Below are 22,657 nucleotides of genomic sequence, written 5' to 3' on the forward strand. Positions count from 1 at the left end.
CATCTGTTTCAATTTTGTGGAATAGTTTGGATAATATTGGTATGAGGTTTTCTATGAAGGTCTGATAGAATTCTGCACTAAACCCGTCTGGACCTGGGCTCTTTTTGGTTGGGAGACCTTTAATGACTGCTTCTATTTCCTTAGGAGTTATGGGGTTGTTTAACTGGTTTATCTGTTCCTGATTTAACTTCGGTACCTGGTATCTGTCTAGGAAATTGTCCATTTCCTGTAGATTTTCAAGTTTTGTTGAATATAGGCTTTTATACTAAGATCTGATGATATTTTGAATTTCCTCTGAATCTGTAGTTATGTCTCCCTTTTCATTTCTGATTTTGTTAATTTCGACACACTCTCTGGGTCCTCTCGTTAGTCTGGCTAAGGGTTTATCTATCTTGTTGATTTTCTCAAAGAACCAACTTTTGGTTCTGTTGATTCTTTCTATGGTCCTTTTTGTTTCTACCTGGTTGATTTCAGCTCTGAGTTTGATTATTTCCTGCCTTCTACTTCTCCTGGGTGTATTTGCTTCTTTTTGCTCTAGAGCTTTTAGGTGTGCTGTCAAGCTGCTGACATATGCTCTTTCCTGTTTCTTTCTGCAGGCACTCAGCGCTATGAGTTTTCCTCTTAGCACAGCTTTCATTGTGTCCCATAAGTTTGGGTATGTTGTACCTTCATTTTCATTAAATTCTAAAAAGTTTTTAATTTCTTTCTTTATTTCTTCCTTGACTAGGTTATCATTGAGTAGAGCATTGTTCAATTTCCACGTATATGTGGGCATTCTTCCCTTATTGTTATTGAAGACCAGTTTTAGGCCGTGGTGGTCCGATAGCACGCATGGGATTATTTCTATCTTTCTGTACCTGTTGAGGCCCGTTTTTTGACCTAGTATATGGTCAATTTTGGAGAAGGTACCATGAGGAGCTGAGAAGAAGGTATATCCTTTTGCTTTAGGATAGAATGTTCTATAAATATCTGTTAAGTCCATTTGGCTCATGACTTCTCTTAGTCTGTCTACGTCTCTGTGTAATTTCTGTTTCCATGATCTGTCCATTGATGAGAGTGGGGTGTTGAAATCTCCCACTATTATTGTGTGAGGTGCAATGTGTGTTTTTAGCTTTAGTAAGGTTTCTTTTACATATGTAGGTGCCCTTGTATTTGGGGCATAGATATTTAAGATTGAGAGTTCATCTTGGTGGATTTTTCCTTTGATGAATATGAAGTGTCCTTCCTTATCTTTTTTGATGACTTTTAATTGAAAATTGATTTTATTTGATATTAGAATGGCTACTCCAGCTTGCTTCTTCTGACCATTTGCTTGGAAAGTTGTTTTCCAGCCTTTCACTCTGAGGTAGTGGCTGTCTTTGTCTCTGAGGTGTGTTTCCTGTAGGCAGCAGAATGCAGGGTCCTCATTGCGTATCCAGTTTGTTAATCTATGTCTTTTTATTGAGGAGTTGAGGCCATTGATGTTGAGAGATATTAAGGAATAGTGATTATTGCTTCCTGTTATATTCATATTTGGATGTGAGGTTATGTTTGTGTGCTTTTCTTCTCTTTGTTTTGTTGCCAAGACGATTAGTTTCTTGCTTCTTCTAGGGTATAGCTTGCCTCCTTATGTTGGGCTTTACCCTTTATTATCCTTTGTAGTGCTGGATTTGTAGAAAGATATTGTGTAAATTTGGTTTTGTCATGGAATATCTTGGTTTCTCCATCTATGTTAATTGAGAGTTTTGCAGGAAACAATAACCTGGGCTGGCACTTGTGTTCTCTTATGATCTGTATGACATCTGTCCAGGATCTTCTGGCCTTCATAGTTTCTGGCGAAAAGTCTGGTTTGATTCTGACAGGTCTGCCTTTATATGTTACTTGACCTTTTTCCCTTACTGCTTTTAATATTCTTTCTTTATTTTGTGCGTTTGGTGTTTTGACAATTATGTGACGGGAGGTGTTTCTTTTCTGGTCCAATCTATTTGGAGTTCTGTAGGCTTCTTGTATGCCTATGGGTATCTCTTTTTTTAGGTTAGGGAAGTTTTCTTCTATGATTTTGTTGAAGATATTTACTGGTTCTTTGAGCTGGGAGTCTTCACTCTCTTCTATACCTATTATCCTTAGGTTTGATCTTCTCATTGAGTCCTGGATTTCCTGTATGTTTTGGACCAGTAGCTTTTTCCGCTTTACATTATCTTTGACAGTTGAGTCAATGATTTCTATGGAATCTTCTGCTCCCGAGATTCTCTCTTCCATCTCTTGTATTCTGTTGGTGAGGCTTCTATCTACAGCTCCCTGTCTCTTCTTTTGATTTTCTATATCCAGGGTTGTTTCCATGTGTTCTTTCTTGATTGCTTCTATTTCCATTTTTAATACCTTCAACTGTTTGATTGTGTTTTCCTGGCATTCTTTCAGGAATTTTTTCGATTCCTCTCTGTAGGCTTCTACTCGTTCTCTAAGGGAGTTCTTCACGTCTTTCTTGAAGTTCTCCAGCATCATGATCAAATATGATTTTGAAACTAGATCTTGCTTTTCTGGTGTGTTTGGATATTCCATGTTTATTTTGGTGGGAGAATTGGGCTCCAATGATGCCATGTAGTCTTGGTTTCTGTTGCTTGGGTTCCTGCGCTTGCCTCTCGCCATCAGATTATCTCTAGTGTTACTTTGTTCTGCTATTTCTGACAGTGGCTAGACTGTCCTATAAGCCTGTGTGTCAGGAGTGCTGTAGACCTGTTTTCCTGTTTTCTTTCAGCCAGTTATGGGGATAGAGTGTTATGCTTTCGGGCGTGTAGTTTTTCCTCTCTACAGGTCTTCAGCTGTTCCTGTGGGCCTGTGTCTTGAGTTCACCGGGCAGGTCACTTGCAGGGGAAAAGTTGGTCCTACCTGATGTTCCCAGGCTCAAGTGTGCTCGTGGGGTACTGCCTAAGTCCTCTCCGCTGCGGCAACAACTGAGAAGATCTGTGCCGCTCTTTCCGGGAGCCTCCGTGCACCAGGGTTCCAGATGGCGTTTGGTGTTTTCCTCTGGCGTCTGGATGTGCGCAGAGTGCAGTCTCTTCTGGTTTCCCAGGCGTGTCTGCCTCTCTGTAGTTTTAGCTCTCCCTCCCACGGGATTTGGGTGCAGAGAACTGTTTATCCGGTCTGTTTCCTTCAGGTTCTGGCGGTGTCTCAGGCAGGGGTCCTGCCGCTCCTGGGCCCTCCCCTACGGGAACCCAGAGGCCTTATACAGTTTCCTCTTGGGCCAGGGATGTGGGCAGGGGTGGGCAGTGTTGGTGGTCTCCTCCGCTCTGCAGCCTCAGGAGTGCCCACCTGAGCAGGCGGTGAGGTCTCTCTCCCTCGGGGTTTGGGAGCAGAGAGTTGCTGCGGGCCGGGATCCCTTGAATGTTCTTAATATTGATTCAAGTTGTTAAATGCCTTGTAGATGTCTTATCCTAATGCCACAGGATAATGACTATCAGGAGGTTGACAGAAAGGAAAAATCAGAGCAAAGCAAGACCAATGCCCATTAGAATAAAGATTAAACCTTGCAGTATAAACACTTTCTGTAGAGTAGGTCGTGTGGTTTCATGATAGACTCAAATAGGCTTGGGCAGCCAGCCTACATGACTCTGCCATTTGCAGTTCAGAGCCTCTCTTGGCTCCACTCCGTTCTGTGCCTGCAGATTTCCTAAGCATATGTCCTGCATTTCTGGCATCTCCAAGATCCTGGGGTTTCTATTGCAGCTTGGGTTACATCCACTCAGCCTCACACATTGGCTTTTTAGGGCTTCTTTGTAAGGAGTCTAGCCCTGCTACACTGCCTTTGGCTTTTTTCTTGGATCTTTGTGTAAGCTACGATGATCTTGTAACTCTTGATTTCTGCTTACGCGAAAACCAGTACTATGTAAAAGTGGATAGTTCTAATATCTGCTTGGAATATAATTGGGGTAGGTTCTAAGTTCTTTGACTGACCCTAGGAAAATGTTTTCCTTGGTTGACCCTTTTCCAGCAGCACATCCCCAGGTTTCTATCTTTTCAGATACATTCTTTATAAAGGAAACTATTTTGGATGCATTTGCCTCTTTATACCTAATAAGGAGATTTCCTTATTTCCACAACACAGGGACACAGCTCTTCTTTTATAAATTAATTGCTTTTTATTTCAATTTACATCCCAAATGATGTCCTCTTCTGGTCCCTTCTTGCAGAGTTCTCCCAATCCCCTTCCCTTCACCTCTGAAACGATGTCCTCCCATCACTCCACCCTGGGGCATCAAGTCTCTAGAGGATCAGATGTATCCTCTCCCACTGAGGCCAGACAAGGCAGCTCTATCATACATATGTGCCAGGAGGGCTTGGACTAGCTAGTATGCTCTTTGGTTGTCTCAATCTCTGGGAGCTCCCAAGGGTCCAGGTTAGTTGACACTGTTGGTCTTCCTGTGGGGTTGCCATCCCCTTCAGGGCCTTTAATCCTTCCATTAACTCTTCATTTAGGGGACCCTGATTTCTGTCCAATGGTTGGCTATAAGTATCTACATCTGTCTTAATCACCCGTTGGGTAGAGCCTCTCAGAGGACATCCATGCTAGGATCCTGTCTGCAAGCACAACAAGGCATCAATAATAGTGTCAGGGATTGATGTCCACTCAGAGCAGAGACTGAAGGGCTGCAGACTTAATTCTTCATTAATGGCACAAATCTCTGTAGATTGTAGCCACATAGCTTGTCCTGCCTTGTCTGAAACTTTCCTGTGCTCATGCTCTTTTCCTATATATTTTTCAAAACTTTCTTCTCTGCATTTTGCTATAGATTCTCATTATGAGTTTGTCATTATAAGAATCAGCCACTATAAAAGCAGATATTGAAAATATGTTATGGTGTCTACCTCCTCTGAGTATGTCTAGAAAGCAAGTTTCTTCCTACTTTGAACATGTGCACAAGTATCTCCATCATGTGAGTATGGAGAGTAGTTGTCTTAACAGTTCAGTGTTGAGGGAGAATGCTCACAATGGAATCTCTGGAGGACCATGGGACTGTAGAGTGTGAGTGCTTTTAGTCTAGGTGTAGAGGGTTGGAGGATGAACATGTTTCCTAGACTGAGTGTGGAGGTACATGTCTTGCTAGTTTAAATGTAGCATTACCTGTGGAGTGTAGGTATATGGGTGTCTTCATGTTTTGGGGACTGTCATGTTTGAATATGTTTGGCCCAGGGAGTGGCACTATTTGTAGGTGTGGCCTTGTTGGAGTAGGTGTGTCTCTGTGGACTTAGACTCAAGCTCACAACTACTAGTTTCCATCTCCCACAGAACTGTCTTGACCTCTGGAATTTTATACCATTGTATTTATTTCCTTCTTAATAACTTATATTTCCTTTTCAAATAGAGATAAATTTTTCATGATATTTAGAACAAGACCCTAAATTAGTTTTAAAACCATTTCAAAATGAAAATACGTAAATAGTACATGTTTTTATTAGAAAATACAGTTAACCAAACACAAGAAAACAACATTTACCCCACCACTGCACTAAGTGGTAGGCTTTTCAATATGTTGGTTCAGTAAGCAACTTCCAGACTTTTCACCTAATTGTTACTATAATGTAACTATCTATAAAGTGCAAATACTGTTGTGTAAAAGTTTTTTGTTAATGTGTTATTAGGGCTCTATATTAATAAGTATTTTTCTACAACATTGGCATTTGCTTTGGGGGTATTTTTGCTTTGGTACTTGTTGTTTGTGACAAGATCTCACTGTGTATCCCTGGTTAGTCAGCCTGCCCCAGTTTGCCAAGTGCTGGGATGAATGTGTGCACCATCATACTCATTTCCCTCCATTTTCCTTCTTTCTTTGCTGTTTCTCTATTCAGGCTCCAAAATAGAATCATTTGGGATTTTTTTTTTTAATTGCAAATCCCAGACTGTGCCTTAGCTCAATTAAAACAGACTGTTTTGGGGATGGACTTCTGGCATCAGCATTTAAATAGCCCTGTGGGTGATTCTAATCAGAAGCTGGGCCTGGGAACCCTGGCTTGTTTCTCTGCTTTATTAATTTGTGTTATAGCAAAATTGGCTGCATTCTGAGATTTCGTGAAAGAGTGGATGACGCTTAGTTGTCATTAGACTGAAAATATATGACTAAAAAAGTGTCACCTACTGATCTAAATGATTAGTCTAGTACATGAAGTGTTAAATATTTTTGTTACACCTTGAAACATGAATGCATACTCCATATTTGGTAATCTTTTCTCTTCATCTGTCATGTGACTTTTCCTGGGGAGACAGAAATAACTAAAACTAGCTATTCACTCTAGATAGGGCACCAAAAGCAGAGCAAGGAAATGATGCTACCCAAGTCTAATCCTGGAAAATTAATGACTTTGCTGACATTACTTACAGAGCTTGGGTGAGAGGTTGCATACAGGAGATAGGTGACTTAAAGCTGCTGCATCATGGGAAAGCTCTCCCTAGCATGGGTGATAACTCTCAAAACTTGTGTCCTTGAAGCCCTGTTCACAACTTGAATACACCTCCACAGAAGGCTCTTCTTGCAGGCCACTGTTCACTGTGTTTTATAACTTTGGGAAGACACCTTGTGAATCATGTAACCTCTGAGTTCTTGAGCCTTGTCATTTTTTTGTAAGAAAAAAATTTGTTCTTTTTAATAAGACTAAGCGTGCCTTGTTATTAAAAGACCTGCTCTGCCTCATGGTAAGGAAAAGCCTGCCTGCTTTCCTTCTGCTCTCTGCAGCTTCCTTCTTTTTTTCCCTTTTCTTTTATTGGGTATTTTCTTTATTTACATTTCAAATGTTATCCCCTTTTTCAGTTTCCCCTCCGGAAATTACCCATCCTATCCCCTCCCACCCCCTCATCCCCCACCCCCCACCCTCCACCTCCATGCACGTGCTCTACCCACCCACCCACTTCCTTGCCTCTCTGCTCTGGCATTCCCCTGCTTTGACAGGACCAAGGGCCTTTCCTCCCATTGATGGCCAACAAGGCCCATCCTCTGCTACACATGTGGCTGGAGCCATGGGTCCCTCCATGTGTACTCTTTAGTTGGTGGTTTCATCCCTGGAAGCTCTGGGGTGTCTGGTTGGTTGATATTGTTGTTCTTCCACACTTGATATTAGCCAAAAGGCCGAGAAGCAATACTGTTGTTCTTCCTATGGTGTTGCAAACCCCCTCAGCTACTTCAGTCCTTTCTCTAACTCCTCCATTGGGGACCCCGTTCTCAGTCCAATGGTTTGCTGCAAGCATCTGCCTCTGTATTTGACAGCTATATCAGGCTCCTGTCAGCGTGTACCTCTTGGTATCTCCAATAGTGACTGGGTTTGGTGACTACATGTGGGATGGATCCCCATGTGTGGCAGTCTCTGCATGGCTTTTCCTTCAGTCTCTGCTCCACATTTTGTCGTTGTATTTCCTCCTCTGAGTATTTTGTTTCCCCTTCTAAGAAGTACTTAAGCATCCACACTTTTGTCTTGCTTCCTTCTTGAACTTCGTGTGGTATGTAATTGTATTTTGGTTATTCTGAGCTTTTGGGCTAGTATCCACTTATTAGTGAGTGCATATTATGTGTGTTCTTTTGTGATTGGGTTACCTCACTCAGGATGATCTTTTCTAGTCCATCATTTTGCCTATGAATTTCATGTAGCATTGTTTTTGATAGCTGAGTAGTACTCCATTGTGTAGATGTACCACATTTTCTGTATCCATTCCTCTGTTGAGGGACATCTGGGATCTTTCCAGCTTCTGGCTATTATAAACAAGGCTGCTATGAACATAGTGGAGCATGTGTCCTTGTTATATGTTAGATCATCCTTTGGGTGTAAGCCCAGGAGTGGTATAACTGGGTCCTCAGGTAGCAGTATGTCCAATTTTCTGAGGAACCACCAGTCTGATTTCCAGAGTGGTTGTACCAGCTTGCAATCCCACCAACAATGGAAGAGTGTTCCTCTTTTTCCACATCCTCACCAATATCTGATGTCACCTGAGTTTTTGATCTTAGCCATTCTCACTGGTGTGAGGTAGAATCTCAGGGTTGTCTTAGCCTCCTTAATACTCTGCTTTCCCACTGGAGGGAGTTTTACTAGGATGAAATAGCTACACATCAGGTAGCTCTTATTTTTCTTAGCTGCAGAGCAATCTCCCAGTTGTCTCCCCGTGACTCATTTACAGCTATGTTTAACATCCCTCTGCCTATGCATGTATCTCTGTGGAGTGTTCTACTTTGTTGGCTAGGAATGTCTTTTTAGGCAAGATTTATCACAACTTAAAAACTTGTGCCATCTGAACCTAATGTTACATAATGAACATGTTTTTGCTGCCAATCCAATGGACTTTTAAAATCTGTTGCTCAATAATGGTGCCTCTTGTGGAAGTGGACAGATAGGTGAGGATTGTGTACCTGTTGGGAGCCACAGCTCTGAGAAGGACCCTAGGTGGCACCTCAATGGTCTATAGATTCAGTTATTAAGATCTTGTAAATGAGGGAGATTAAGGGACTTGTCCACCAACCAAGCAGTTGTGCCATCTGAGAGTGGATATGAAATACTAAAGGAGAAGGAGTTGGAATTGAACTAAAATGAGATTCCAGATGCCCTATTGATTCCAGATTTCTTGTTTGTCATCTTGCTGCAGGGTGATTGTGGTGTGATTTTTAACATAATGAAGCTTCTTTTTGAAATGCCTTACTTGACCCAGAGAGAAATGGCAAAATGGGCAGTGAGTTCACAGCAGTTAATTTTGTATTTCATGGATTGAAATGTGATTTTGGACCTGTATGTTTCTACCCAGCAGGGTATTCCTGAGTCATCACTAAAGTTCTGGTGCTCTAGTCCAGCAGTTCTCAACCTATGGGTTCTGACCCCTTTGAGGTCACATATCAGATTGTGATTATGTTACACTAAGACTAATAACAGTAGCAAAACAATCATGTAGCAAAGAAATAATTTTATGGTTGGGGGTGACCACAACACAAGGAACTGTATTAAAGAGTCACAGCATTAGGAAGGTTGAGAACCACTTCTCTAGCTTAAAACTTAATTTTGGAGCATTTTGGTTAATTAGAAATTATAGATCTTATGATGAGAACCAAAGAAGAAAGGACAGTGACTTACAGGTCACTTAATAGCCTGAGGGTCTCTAGCATGGAACAAATTCAGTGGTTATTCATGCAGGAAAAGCAACTCTTGTTCTCAGGAAGAAGAGGCAGGAAGATCAGGAGTTTAATTAAGGTCAATCCTCAGCAGCCACAGAGTGAGTTTGACTCCTGCCTGACCCATTTCTAAGAGACAACAAAACCAAAGGCATGTGAATAGCAACATTGGACTTCTCTGCTTGCCTCTTCGACTGTGATACTTTATATTCTAGAACTTGGAGAAGCCAGAGGAGGACACTGTCATCCAGTGTATAATTGCAGGCTCTGACCCAGCTCAGTGGCTCTCACCTTCATTCAATCTTCTGATGGCCTGGGTGGGATTCTCATTCAGTCTAGACCTCTCCTTTGCAGGGTGCTTCTGTCAGCATGATGATTTAAATCATGCTGTGGACATCTCTCCCCTTCTCCTTTTCTGTGTCTGGACTACATCACCTGTCTAGGGAAACTCAGTGACTGAGATGCCCACAGCAAACCCTTCACTATCTACCACCAGCTATTCTTTAAATGATGTTTCATCCATCTGCTCAGAGGTCTGCCACTCAGGCCATGCTGAGTTCCTCCTTGATGAATCAGCTGCTTCTATCTCGAAGTTCTTTGAGTAATGAGGGGACTTAGCACTTCTGCAGACAGCCGCTGTGCTCACAGGCTTGGCTGCATATATTCAATAGCACCACACAGCAGCTGCCTTCTTAGTGGGTGTCCAGTCACCCATGGTCCATGACTGGCTTTGTAAATTTGAGTCCTTGAGAGAAGTCTGATTCTGCTCCTGCATTGAGTATAAAAGATCTTAGGCTTCAGTTCACAGAGAGCTGCTTTCTACTAAGGTCAAATGTCTATATGTTTAGTGTATTTTCTGTGAGTTCAGTGATGTCCTCTGTACTACTCCTTGAAGTTTGCTTCCTCACCCAATCCTTTGGATTTTAGCAGGGCCTGACTATGCTGTTTCAGATCTTGGGACAAGAAGTGGGGTCACAGAGAAGTGTCCTGGGCTGCTCTGTGCCAGGATGAAGCTGCTAGGATGTATCTTTTCTATGAAAGATATTCACATGCTTTGCCAGTTTGGAAAGATTCCTTCTCATCCAAACTTGAATGGTGCTTGTCTTTGTGGTATACTGTATATACCACAGTCTTTTAAATCTGTGGACTTGGTGAATGAAGTTCTTTAGCTTTCAAATATGAGAACACCTTTGCACCTCTGAAAGACCCCAAACCTGGCCTGAGAGAATTGTACTTTCTTACGAGCTGTATGGAATTTGCTGCTGTTTTATTTAGAACCTTTGGCATGCATATTCACAGGTGAGGGTGGACTTGTCTGAACTGGGCACCAAGTCTGAATAAGAGCAGGGCCTGTCTTCTCTCATTCTCGAGGACAGAAAGATGGTGCAAGGTCAAAGTGTCTGTTTTCTGGAACTCTGTTGGTGGTTAACTCTTTTTTTCTTTCTGAAAAATTTTCTTACTATTACTCTGGTTTCTTTAATAATAAAAAGGTTATTCTGGAATCCAAGATACACATTCAATACACCCAAACATCCAACTATATACTTACATACCCTCATCTAGACACATACTCCATACATTGAAACTGAATACCCCTGTTCTCAACCTGCATACACACTTATACATATTCATCATCACTAATGCACACTAACAAGTACCCCCAAACATACACATATTGTCTTAGGGTTTCATTGCTGTGAAGAGACATCCTGACCAAGGTAACTCTGATAATGGCAAACATTTAGTTGAGGCTGGCTTGCAGTTTCAGAGGTTCAGTCCATTATCATCATGGTAAGAAGCATGGCATCAAATCAAAACAACCCTGAGATTCCACTTCACACCAGTCAGAATGGCTAAGATCAAAAGCTCAGGCAAAAGCAGATGCTGGTGAGGATGGGGAGAAAGAGGAAAACTCCTCCATTGTTGGTGGGATTGCAGACTGGTACAACCATTCTGAAAATCACATTGGGGACCCAGATATACCTCACTTGGGCATATACACAAAAGATGCGCCAACATATAACAAGGACACATGCTCCACTATGTTCATAGCAGCCTTATTTATAATAGCCAGAAGCTGGAAAGAACCCAGATGCCCTGCAACAGAGGAAATGTGGCAACAGAAAATGTGGTACATCTACACAATGGAATATTATTCAGCTATCAAAAACAATGACTTTATGAAATTCATAGGCAAATGGATGGAACTGGAAAATATCATCCTGAGTGAGGTAACCCAATCACAGAAAAACACACATGGTATGTTCTCATTGATAAGTGGATATTAGCCCAAATGCTCGAATTACCTAAGATGCACAGACCACATGAAACTCAAGAAGGATGACCAAAATGTGGATGCTTCACTCCTTCTTTAAAAGGGGGACAAAAATACCCATAGGAGGAGATAGGGAGGCAAAGTTTAGAACAGAAACTGAAGGAACAGCCATTCAGAGCCTGCCCCACATGTGGCCCATACATATACAGCCACCAAACTAGATAAGATGGATGAAGCAAAGAAGTGCAGGCTGACAGGAACGGGATATAGATCTCTCCTGAGAGACACAGCCAGAACATGTCAAATACATAGGCGAATGCCAGCAGCAAACCACTGAACTGAGAACGGGACCCCCGTTGAAGGAATCAGAGAAAGGACTGAAAGAGCTGAAGGGGCTTGACACTCCATATGAACAACAATGCCAACCAACCAGAGCTTCCAGGGACTAAGCCACTACCCAAAGGCAATACATGAACTGACCCTGGGCTCCAACTTCATAGGTAGCAATGAATAGCCTAGTAAGAGCACCAGTGGAAGGGGAAGCCTTTGGTCTTGGCAAGACTGAACCCCCAGTGAATGGGATTGTTGGGGGGAGGGTGGTAATGGGGGGAGGATGGGGAGGGGAATACTCATATAGAAGGGAAGGGGGAGGAAGAGTTAGGGGGATGATGGCCTGGAAACTGGAAAAGGGAATAACATTTGAAATGTAAATAAGAAATACCCAATTTAATAAAAATGGAAGAAAGAAGAAGAAGAAGAAGAAGAAGAAGAAGAAGAAGAAGAAGAAGAAGAAGAAGAAGAGGAGGAGGAGGAGGAGGAGGAGGAGGAGGAGGAGGAGGAGGAGGAGGAGGAGGAGGAAGAAGAGGAGGAGGAGGAGGAGGAGGAGGAGGAGGAGGAGGAGGAGGAGGAGGAAGAAGAAGAAGAAGAAGAAGAAGAAGAAGAAGAAGAAGAAGAAGAAGAAGAAGAAGAAGAAGAAGAAGAAGAAGAAGAAGAAGAAAAGAAGAAGCGTGTCATCATCTAGGCAGACTTGGTGCTAGAGGAGCTGAGTGTTCTACTTGTTGATCCAAAGGCAGCCAAGAGGAGATTCTTTTGTAGGCAGGTAGGAGTACAGTCTCTTCCACACTGGGTGGAGCTTGAGTATAGGACCTCCAAGCCCACCCCCACAGTAATGTACATCCTCCAATAAGGCCATAGCCACTCCAGCATTGCTACACCTCCTAATAGTGCCACTCCCTGGGCCAAGCATGTTCAAACTGCCACACAAACACCACTCCATACATATTCTTATCCAAACATATACTTCTAAACACATACATACCCAAACATATACTTACATATGACTCATGTCCAAACACATACCTCACACATTTATTTCGAATATATACACTCACCCAAATGCTTACTTACCTCCATCTCAGTATTCCCAGATATTGAAGCACACTGATCATTTTTTGAATTTATATGCATTGAGTTTTCCTCTTTTGTAACTACTGACTGAGCAGTAGAGGTGATAGGTTTGAATTATATCAGCAATGCCTTTGGTCATCTATGACATGGTAATCAAACATACCAGATCCTGTTCTGTTGGAGGGGTGCTTTGCAGGGGTGGGGGCAGTGTCACTTGAACATCTTTTGTAACTCTGATATTGGGGACTATTATCTTTAGATTATGGGAAAGTCCAAGCATTAAGATAAGACAATTACAGTCTACAGTGAGCTCCCAGGGCACCAGAAAGCACCATGTGTACTTAAGGATTGTAGCTAGTCATCTACATCAAGGAAGTGACTCTGGTCACCATCCATGGGAAAAGGAAGCTTTCCCATCGGGAGTTCAACATGTGGCAGGCTCTGGTCCTAGAAGTGTGAGGTGGCACACATAAGTGTTTTGACAAGCCCTCGCTGATTTGCAATAGCATGTGCAACTCTTCTGCCACCATGCTCAGGTTCCCACAGGAGAACATCCATACCTGTATGTCTCACACTTCAAAACTGCTGAGAAGTTCTTGGCAAGTGCACAAAGCTGTTTCCGTTGTGCCCCAGGGCAACAACACTTCTGCACAGAATCTCAAGGACTAAGCTCACACCTTACTCTGTACTAGTTTATGGGGCCGACAATTCCATCATATCCTTTGCAGGAGGCATTCCCACTCCTTGGTGTTGTGTTTTACAAGAATATATTGAATAGAGTGCAGTATGGTGAAGTGAGAGCTATTCCTTCCCCCTGAGGGACCAGCCAGGGCATGGGAAGGGGAGTTGGGAAGGGAGTAAAGACACACACACACACACACACACACACACACACACACACACACACACACACACAGAGAGAGAGAGAGAGAGAGAGAGAGAGAGAGAGAGAGAGAGAGAGAAACTGATCAGGAACACATGAAGGGGACATGGGGAGCAATAGAGAAAGGGAGAGAAGAGAGTCAGAGAGAATAAGAGAGTAAGAGAGTAAGAGAGTAAGAGGGAGAGGAGAGGTCAAACTGCCTCTTTTATAGTAAACTAGGTCTACCTAGCTATTGCCAGGTAACTGCTGGGCAGAGCCTAGAGAGAATGCTAACATTCCTCCATTCTGATTTAATTTTTTTTAAAAAAGGAAAAACTAGAAACAGGTGATGGTGAAGCAAGGGTTGTTGTGATCTTTAGCTACTTCCTTCTGACTTTGGGGTGACATGTCTCTAGGAAAGCTAAGGAAATGGGCATGGGGATATTGGTCCAGTCTTATGAGAGTTGGCTGTTTTCTTGCTGTTCAGGGTCTGTGGAACCATCTATAGGTAGAAGGAGCAGGTCCAGCAGAAGCATCTGTGTCTGTGAGAATAGATTGGAGCATCTGTGGGTTGCTTCTCTAGAGCTGTCCTGGATGTAGATTTTGAGTAAATGCCTAGACTTGGCAAGATTATGAAACACACACACACACACACACACACACACACACACACACACGAGGCTTTTTTCTTAGGTGTACATTTGAAGCCCTTAGGTCTTGGTGGTTGGGGTGAGGGGAGTCCCAATCTTAGAGAACAGGAAAGGAATCCCACCTTTTGAAATAGGTAGTAAGTGGGAACTTAGGCTATTGATTGGCAAGTGCACTTATCTGGATGGAGTCTGTTTGATCCATGAGAGGTAGATCTGAGTGGGTTTCCTGGAGTTTATAAATTTACAGAAGAGATAAGTTTGTTAACAAAATGAACAGTCTTTGAGATGAGCTCAGGGAAGATGAAAAATTTTTGCGGAGCAGGAGGAGCAAGAAGAGCCTCTTCCTTCTGTCTAGGAGACTAAATATACATAAGTTTAGTATAATGAGAAACATTTTTAAGTCTACATTTAAAAGACAATCAAAGGAAACTAAAAAGTAGATGACCTTGTGAATATGATAGTTGATCATATAATTTAGCATGAGAAACATCTTTTTTTTTTTTTTTTTTTTTTCCGGAGCTGGGGACCGAACCCAGGGCCTTGTGATTCCTAGGCAAGTGCTCTACCACTGAGCTAAATCCCCAACCCCGCATGAGAAACATCTTAAGTCTATAGTTAAAGGACAATCAAAGGAAATTTAAAATTTGAATTTGGGATTATAAAAGTTGGACTAGATAGTGGAATGTTTTATTAGGGTTAGGGTAATTTGTAAGACCTCTATTGATGGTTAGGACAGTGGTATAACAAGGGGAGGAAATCTGAAGCATTGCGTCACTGGAAGCTGAGATTAGATAATAAAGTAACAGAAGACTGCATCTGTAAGAGGTTACATCTAAACTTGTACATTGTTTATTGTGAAGCCTGAGAGCAAGGCAAGCCTATGTCTTTGATAGGAGATCTGGTAGTCTTAGCTAGTTAATGAATTGATTAATGAGCTAATAAGGTAGTGGATTACATTAGGGTAAGGAGCTAGAGGTCTGTTTTCTAGCTGTCAAGCTGAAGTTAGCCAAGCTAACTGAAGTTAGTCAGAAATCTGGGAAGAATAAATTATAATCTAGATGTCATTAATTAAAATGACAGAGTTGGTCAGTAGCCCCCTACCTAAACAGTTCTAGATCCCCGTGGTCTCCATAACAACTCAGGCAGTCAGTCTGGCCATCAGTCCCAGAAGATGAGAAGCTTTTTCCTGTGAAGTAGGAACATGGGAGAAATGACTCACCTTGTCATAGGCAATATGAGACATCTAACTCTCTGGGTATCTTCTGTTTGTCCACAGTGTAGGCCAAGCCCTGGCAGCAGCAAGGTAATAGAGCAGTGTGTCTCAGTGGTTATCACAACTAATCTAGGTAGTCTTGTCACTGTGTCCATATCTGCTTAGAGACCCAGGCAAGAAAATCACTGTTAAGTTTTGGGAATCTCTGTCTATCATAAGCTTAAATATTTATTGTTACATTTAGCAGATTTCTGACAAGATTGAGAACCAGTATCTATTAAGTATATCTGAGTTAGACAATCTCTGTTTGTTTAATTACTTGTCCTGGATGTATCTAGCAAATAGAGTACACTGTGGCTTAAGGCAGTGATCTTTAACTTTTTTACTGTTTAAAAATCATTATTTACCAAGGCAGAATAGAATGAAAATCTGATCCTAATTGAAAAGTGTCTTTGGAGACCTTAAGTCAGGCTGTATTCCTAAAGGCAGTGAAGTGGGAACTGCCCACGACAAAATGGCAGATGATCATGGGACTGTCCTCAGTTAAGATGGCACTGAAATGGCAGCTTTGACCAGAGGGAAACCATGGTTTTGTTATATCTTAGAACAGAATGGCAAAGGTGTCTAAGTATCTTAGAATGGAATGGCAGAAGCAAAACAAGAACAAACGTAAAGATGAATCTAAGTGGCACAGTGTGAGGGGAATGGTGTGGCTTGGCAGCAGGAGGTGGCAGTGGGAGAGTGCTGAAAGCAGAGGTAGAGTCAGGAGGGCAGTTAGGAGTGGAGAGCAAGCAGCAAGAGAGTAGGGGGCAGGGAAAACAAACGCCTATGGATGAGAGAGTTGTAAACGTTTTCCTTTTAAAACACCAGTAATTAGCCATTTAGAGTTATTGCATTGTGAATAATGGTGCCAAATTTAGCCTGTGAATTAGACTGGGAGGCCTGGTGGTGAAGACATTCCCTTCTGGGTGAGAAGGGAATGAGTGAGAAGCTAGTGACTTGCCAGTTCTGGTGTCCTGAGGAATATGTGGCCGACCAGGAATATATAGAAAGTGAGGAGAAAGGGGGAAAGAGAGGGGGAGAGAGGGAGAAAGGAGTCAGGGAGAGAAGAGAGTCGGAGAGAATAAGAGAAGGAGGCAGTCAAATGGGCCCTTTTATAGTAAGCCAGGCCTACCTGGCTGTTGCCAGGTAACTGCTGGGTGGAGCTTTGAAGGAAGGCTAACTCTTGTGACATGGGAATGGCCTGAAGGGAGTACTCCACATTTGACTACACTTCTTAATTCCACAACAAAAGGGGCAAGAAAAGGTCCAATTATGTTTATCCCTAATAAATTCCAAACTAAATATAACTTATCTTTTATAACGAGGTGAAATTTACATGACTAATTAAGCATTTAGTGACTATTAGTGATTAAACCTTTAAAAGTGGACTGTCTCAAGGCATGTAGTATGCGTGTACTAACTACCAGCTCAAGTTCCCAAACCTTTACATTGCGCCAAAGGAAACCTCTCCCCATCAAACTACTGCCCCTTTCCCTCTCCTCCAGCTTCTTATAACCTCTAACTTTCTCTATATTTCTATATTTACATTTCTTACCCATTCTGGACATTTCCTATAAATATAATTATATAAAATATGACCTTTTACATATGATTTGTTTTTTATTCTGTATGATGTATTCAAGATTCACTTACATGCATATAACACATATAAATAAACAAGTGCTTTGCATGATTAAATAATATTCTATTGTGTGGCTGAATGGGTACACACATTTAAGCTGTCTCTACCTTTTTCATTATCAATAATGCTGCTGTAAAGGTTTGTGTATGTTTTCATTGAAATAAACACATTCCAAGGCCTTTGTATATAGACCTTGTTGTAAAATTGGTGAGTCATGTGATAAATCCACACTTAAAGTTTTTTGTTTTTAAATTGGGCAGTGTTTTATTTTCCTTTACAATTTAATAAATACTTCTTGATGAGTGCACATGGAGTAAGGCTGATTGGTAGTTCAGAAAGATCACAGCGATGGTGTTTTCCGGATACTGTAGTCTTCCACAGTGAGTGGAATGACTTGTATGACGTCACTGTCAAACCAGCAAGACTGCATTTATGCACCCATCGTTTTCAGGATCGTTGGTAACTTGAGCATACTTTCCCCAAATGACCTTGCCTCCTTGTGTCACAAGATCCAGCTCGCTTACATTCACTTCAATGACTGTCCCTTTGGTGATCACACCCAGGGTTGTATATAATGGGGAGGAGGGATTCTTTTTCACACCAAGTATAGGCAGGCAAAAGGTAGCTTTCAGCTCAGGGTGTGTGAAATGGGCTTTGTTGAAACGTAGATCCACTGGCCTAATGAACCTTTCATATTTAGGTGGTTTTCTTGTAAAACCATCACCAACAAAGCAGACATTTGTAACCATTCTCTTCCATGCCTTCTTTTTTCTTTTTCCTGTTCGAATAACTTTCAATACTTCTGCTTCTCCTTGGGCATGAACTTTGGGTAGAGGGACCTCCCATTTCCCCCCCTTTTCTTTCCGCTTCTGCTCAATCATGTTGGAAAGTACTTTTGCTCTTGACTGCCCCTCTCTGTCCAGCAGGTAGGCAGGGACTGCTCCCTGTGGAGTCTTCTCGTCATCCTTCTGCTTGGTGTTTCTCTTCTCATGCATCTTAATGGTCTTTTTCATTTGTATTTTCTCGGCATGGCGCTGTTTATGGTAGAGCTTAGCCTTCAGGCCGATCATTTATTTATTTATTTATTTATTTATTTATTTATTTATTTATTTATTTATTTATTTATTTATTTTTTGCTTTCATTGAACGTTCATGGGCCTTCTGACCTTTTTTCTTTCTTTTTCTCATGGTAGTCCAAACGATATCCATATTGTTTGCAGTGCAATTCAATATATTCATTTTGTGGCATGATGACAGCCACGGAGCAGTGGTCCGCGACCTCCCGGCTTCCAAAAACTTCTTAATTCCTGGGTATCACTGACCCACGAGCCTGCTTCACTCAGGCCGGAATGGGAAAGGGCACACTTAAAGTTTTGAATGATCTATAAATTATTTTTCATACTACTTGTTCCATTTGCTATCCTTATCAGCAATGTTAGAATACTCTTAATTTTCCATATCCTTACCAGTATTTTCCATTTTAAAAATAATTGCCGGAGTGAAGTGGACCAGACATCATGTGCCTGATGAAAACAGCTTAGAACCACTTCCTCTGTCATAATTATGTCTCTTTCATTATCTCTGAAAATTAACATCAATGAGTTGTCTTCTCATTAGCCAAATAAAGGAGTTTTTGCTCTAAAAAAATAATTGCCATTCTTGAGAGCCATAAATATACCTTTGTACCTATTAATTTCTCTATCTTTCTATTTCTGTCTTCATAATTTTGCATCTACACACAAACAGATAGATGCACGTGCACACATACATGTGGATACACTTTGGGTCTTAGAATTTGGCATAAGAGCTCAGTGGGAGTTGTTTGATTATCCCTCAACTTTGGATGTAGTCAAATGGAGAGTGGCCAGTGGAGAAGTAGACTAAAGTCAGATTACCCCAAGCAATGCAAAAAAAATACCAGCAGCAATTCTCCCATGCCTTTTGTGGTAGCCATAGACCATCCTCATTCTGTTTTCCCTCTGTCCCATAGCTACTACCCAGCCCCCAACTCAGGTGAATATCCTTCTGCTCAACCACAGGCCACTCCTGCCATAATATTCAGTGGAAACACTGAAAAGTCAGGTGTAATTCTATTAGGTCTGTCTTTGTATGTTCTTGGTCTTTCCCCCTTGCAGCCTTTAATATTCTTTCTTTGTTCCATATATATATATATATATATATATATATATATAGTGTTTAGATTATTATATGGTAGGGTGATTTTTTCTGGTTTAATCCATCTTCTTCTTTAGGTTAGGAAAATTTTTTCTATGATTTTGCTGAAAATGTTTTCTGGGCCTTTGAGCTGGAATTCTTCTCCTTTCTCTCTTTCATGACTCTTGGGTTTGGCCTTTTTATACTGTCCCAGATTCCTGGATGTTTTGAGTCAAATTTTTTAGATCTAATCTTCTCTTTGACATGTGTTTCTATTTCTTCTATGGTATCTTCACTGCCTGAGATTCTCTTTTGTTTTTTACATTCTGTTGGTAAAGCTTGCCTCTGTAGTTTCTGTTCTTATTCCTAAATCTTCCATTTTTAGAATTCATCAGTTTGAGCTTTCTTTATTGTTTCCATTTTCATTTTCAAGTCTTAAACAGTTTATTCACTCCCTTCATCTGTTTTTTTTTTCTCCCAAAATACTATGTTCTTTATTCTGTAATCAGAAAAGTTTGTATCTTGCACTTTCTCCCAGAGAAATAATATAACCACAAGACTCAAAATCACACCCATTATGAAAATTAAAACAATTTTTAAACATTTATTTATTTCACATATATGAGTACACACACTGTAGCTGTGTTCAAATACATCAGAAGAGGGCATCAGATCTCATTACAGATGGTTGTGAGCCACCATGTGGTTGGTGGGAATTGAACTCAGGACCTCTGGAAGAGCAGTCAGTGCTCTAAACTGCTGAGCCATCTCTCTAGCCCCCTAAAACATTTTTTTAAAAAGATGTAAGCTAAACAATAGTGTACAAGCCTGTTTAGGCTTTTCTAATCTGTCATATAAGGAAAAGATTGAAATCAAGTGGGAAGGACAAAAATAAGAATCACTTGATTTTGGCTGGTGCTGGCACACACCTTTGAGCCCAGCACTAAGGAGGCAGAGGCAAGTGAATCTGTGTGAGTTAGAGGTCAGACTGGTCTGCAGAGCAAGTCCCAGAACAGCCAAGGCTATACAGAAAGCCTGTCTAACCTTCCCCAAATCATTCAATACCCCTAGACTATAAATTCATACTCTGAAGCTTATGAGATTTATGTGGAAATCTGAGGTTATTTCTATAGAGTCAAGACAAGAAGAAAAGGCACACTTGCAGTTGGTGCCATCTTGGTTTGCTGCTGTACGTTAACACGGTTGTCATTTTGTAGGTCTTGTTTATGGAACTGTATTGTTGAGATTCCATTGTCAGAGCTTCTCTGTTCTATCTGGGATTCACTCTCTCTCAGCAGATGACCTGGTCCTCTGGATCTTTACAATCTCTCTGCCACCTTGTGCATAACATTCCCTGGAGTCCTAGACATATGGAGCTCTACTACAGATGTGCCAGTTGTGTCTGGACACCTCACAGTCATTTATTCTCTGAGTTTTGACAAGTAGTGTGACTCTGCAGTAGCTGTCAATGCTGTGGAAAGTTTATCTGACAAAGTGTGAGAGCAACACATCTCTGAATATAAAATCACATAGTTAGCACCCAGTCAGTAATTAAATTGGTTTAGAAAAATGACAACATGTTCTCCTCTAGGGTCTATGACTTCATTAGCCATGAGTAGTTGGTGGATTTCACAGTATCAGGCATAAATTCCTTCCTGTTGATTGGGCTTTAAGTCAAATGAGACAGCTGTTGGTTATGCCAAATAGTACCACTATTAAACCACTGGGACTATCTTGCCAGGATGGTCATTCTTGTGGTTTAAAGGCTTTACAGCTGGGTTTGACCACTGATTGCCTTTCTCCCTTGGTGTCTTACAGAGTGCCTTCTGATACTATGAGAGCTAGTGCTAAGAGGGGAGGATTCCAAGACAGTTCCAGATCAATGACACAAAGTCTTGGGTCTGAAGTGTATGGTGTCTTCAGAAATAGGCTTTGATCTGCTTTAAGTTGGCAGTAGCAACCAAGGTTGATGGCGATCAACTGTATTACTTTGGAAGTCTTTTGGATCCCATAGATTTCCCATAGTTGGCACTGGGGTTTTTGTTAGATAGTATATGAGGTCTGTAGAGGAATATTATCACCCATTGTGGTGTAATTTCACTCTATCTATCGATCTATCTCTTTTTTTTTCTTTTTCATTTTTTTTATTTAGAGAATACTTTATTAGTTTTTGTAATCAAACCCACGTATATAAGACCTTACATATTTAATACAGTGTGTTACCCCTGTACAAATGGAAAAAACTTAAGTTCAACATTTCTAGACCAATATGGCTGTTAATTTCTGTACAGTGCCAACTCAACACAGTAAACGGGGATACTTTTTTCGAAAGTTGACAGCACAGGTAAAGTTTCAAAAAATTCAAATTATATATCTGTATATATATATTTATATTTATATAAAAAGACCAATAATAGCAGTGTGTTATGCATCAACAGCAGCAACAGCTTTTCCAGGTTCTGCAGTCATCTGAACAAAACTGTAGAGACATCCAGCACACTCCATTAAAAAAAAAAAAAGTAAAAAAACAAAACCCGAGAAAACAGCACAGTTCTGTTACTCTTGTGGTACCTGGCACCATTTTTTTTTAAATTAGCTTCTCAATCATCATCTGGAAAGAAAACATTCTGAGCAACATCATTAAAAACAGCTCTGATAAAGCACGGTCACTACTACGTATCATAAAGCAGGTACAAGCTATTTTACATCCACAGAGGTATGATACAGTACTGTCCTACATCTATAATACTAGAGGATACAATTTAAAAGGCATTATTTGAGACTTGATTCTACTTTTCCAGCAGAGGGCCCAAAGGATGGTGTGACACAGCTTTGTAAAAAAACATACTCTAGACAGGATTTCCTTTCACTAGTGGCACACTTCTAAGGATTCATTCTCTCCATGAATGTCAGCTAAAACCGTTATTAAAAAAAATGAAATATCCCTAGAACAAAACCGTATAACCACCGGATTCACATGAAGATGACCTAGTGGAGACAAGCTGGACCTCACCTTACCAACAAGCTATCAAATCTGTTATGTTTAAACAGTGAGACCTCCAAGGAAGGAGATGCCAAGTAGTGCTTCAAAGCTTCGGACCACAATCAAACACAGCATCCTTTTCAACAGAAGCAGAAGCTCATCTGAATATGCTCATGGATGCTGACATCAACATTTAATCATCTCCTCACTCATCCAGGAAGAGGGGGAGATCAGTTACTACTGTACTTTAATGTGTTCAACTAAATCACCATATTACATAAATAGCAAGCTGCCATAATAAAAAATAAGGCTCCTC

At 41.1% G+C, this 22,657-nt stretch overlaps 1 long non-coding RNA gene and 1 pseudogene across 4 annotated transcripts in view; one reads left to right on the plus strand and one right to left on the minus strand.

Annotated features, from left to right (window-relative positions):
* The window catches only part of LOC102550082 (uncharacterized), a 316,819-nt gene that overhangs the window by 172,013 nt on the left and 122,149 nt on the right, over positions 1 to 22,657 (plus strand). The gene's annotated exons all lie outside the window — the stretch shown is intronic.
* Nsa2l2 (NSA2 ribosome biogenesis factor like 2) lies at positions 17,615 to 18,286 on the minus strand (annotated as a pseudogene).

Source organism: Rattus norvegicus, chromosome 4 (assembly GCF_021556685.1).
Source record: "Rattus norvegicus strain SHRSP/BbbUtx chromosome 4, alternate assembly SHRSP_T2T, whole genome shotgun sequence".
NCBI lineage: Eukaryota > Metazoa > Chordata > Mammalia > Rodentia > Muridae > Rattus > Rattus norvegicus.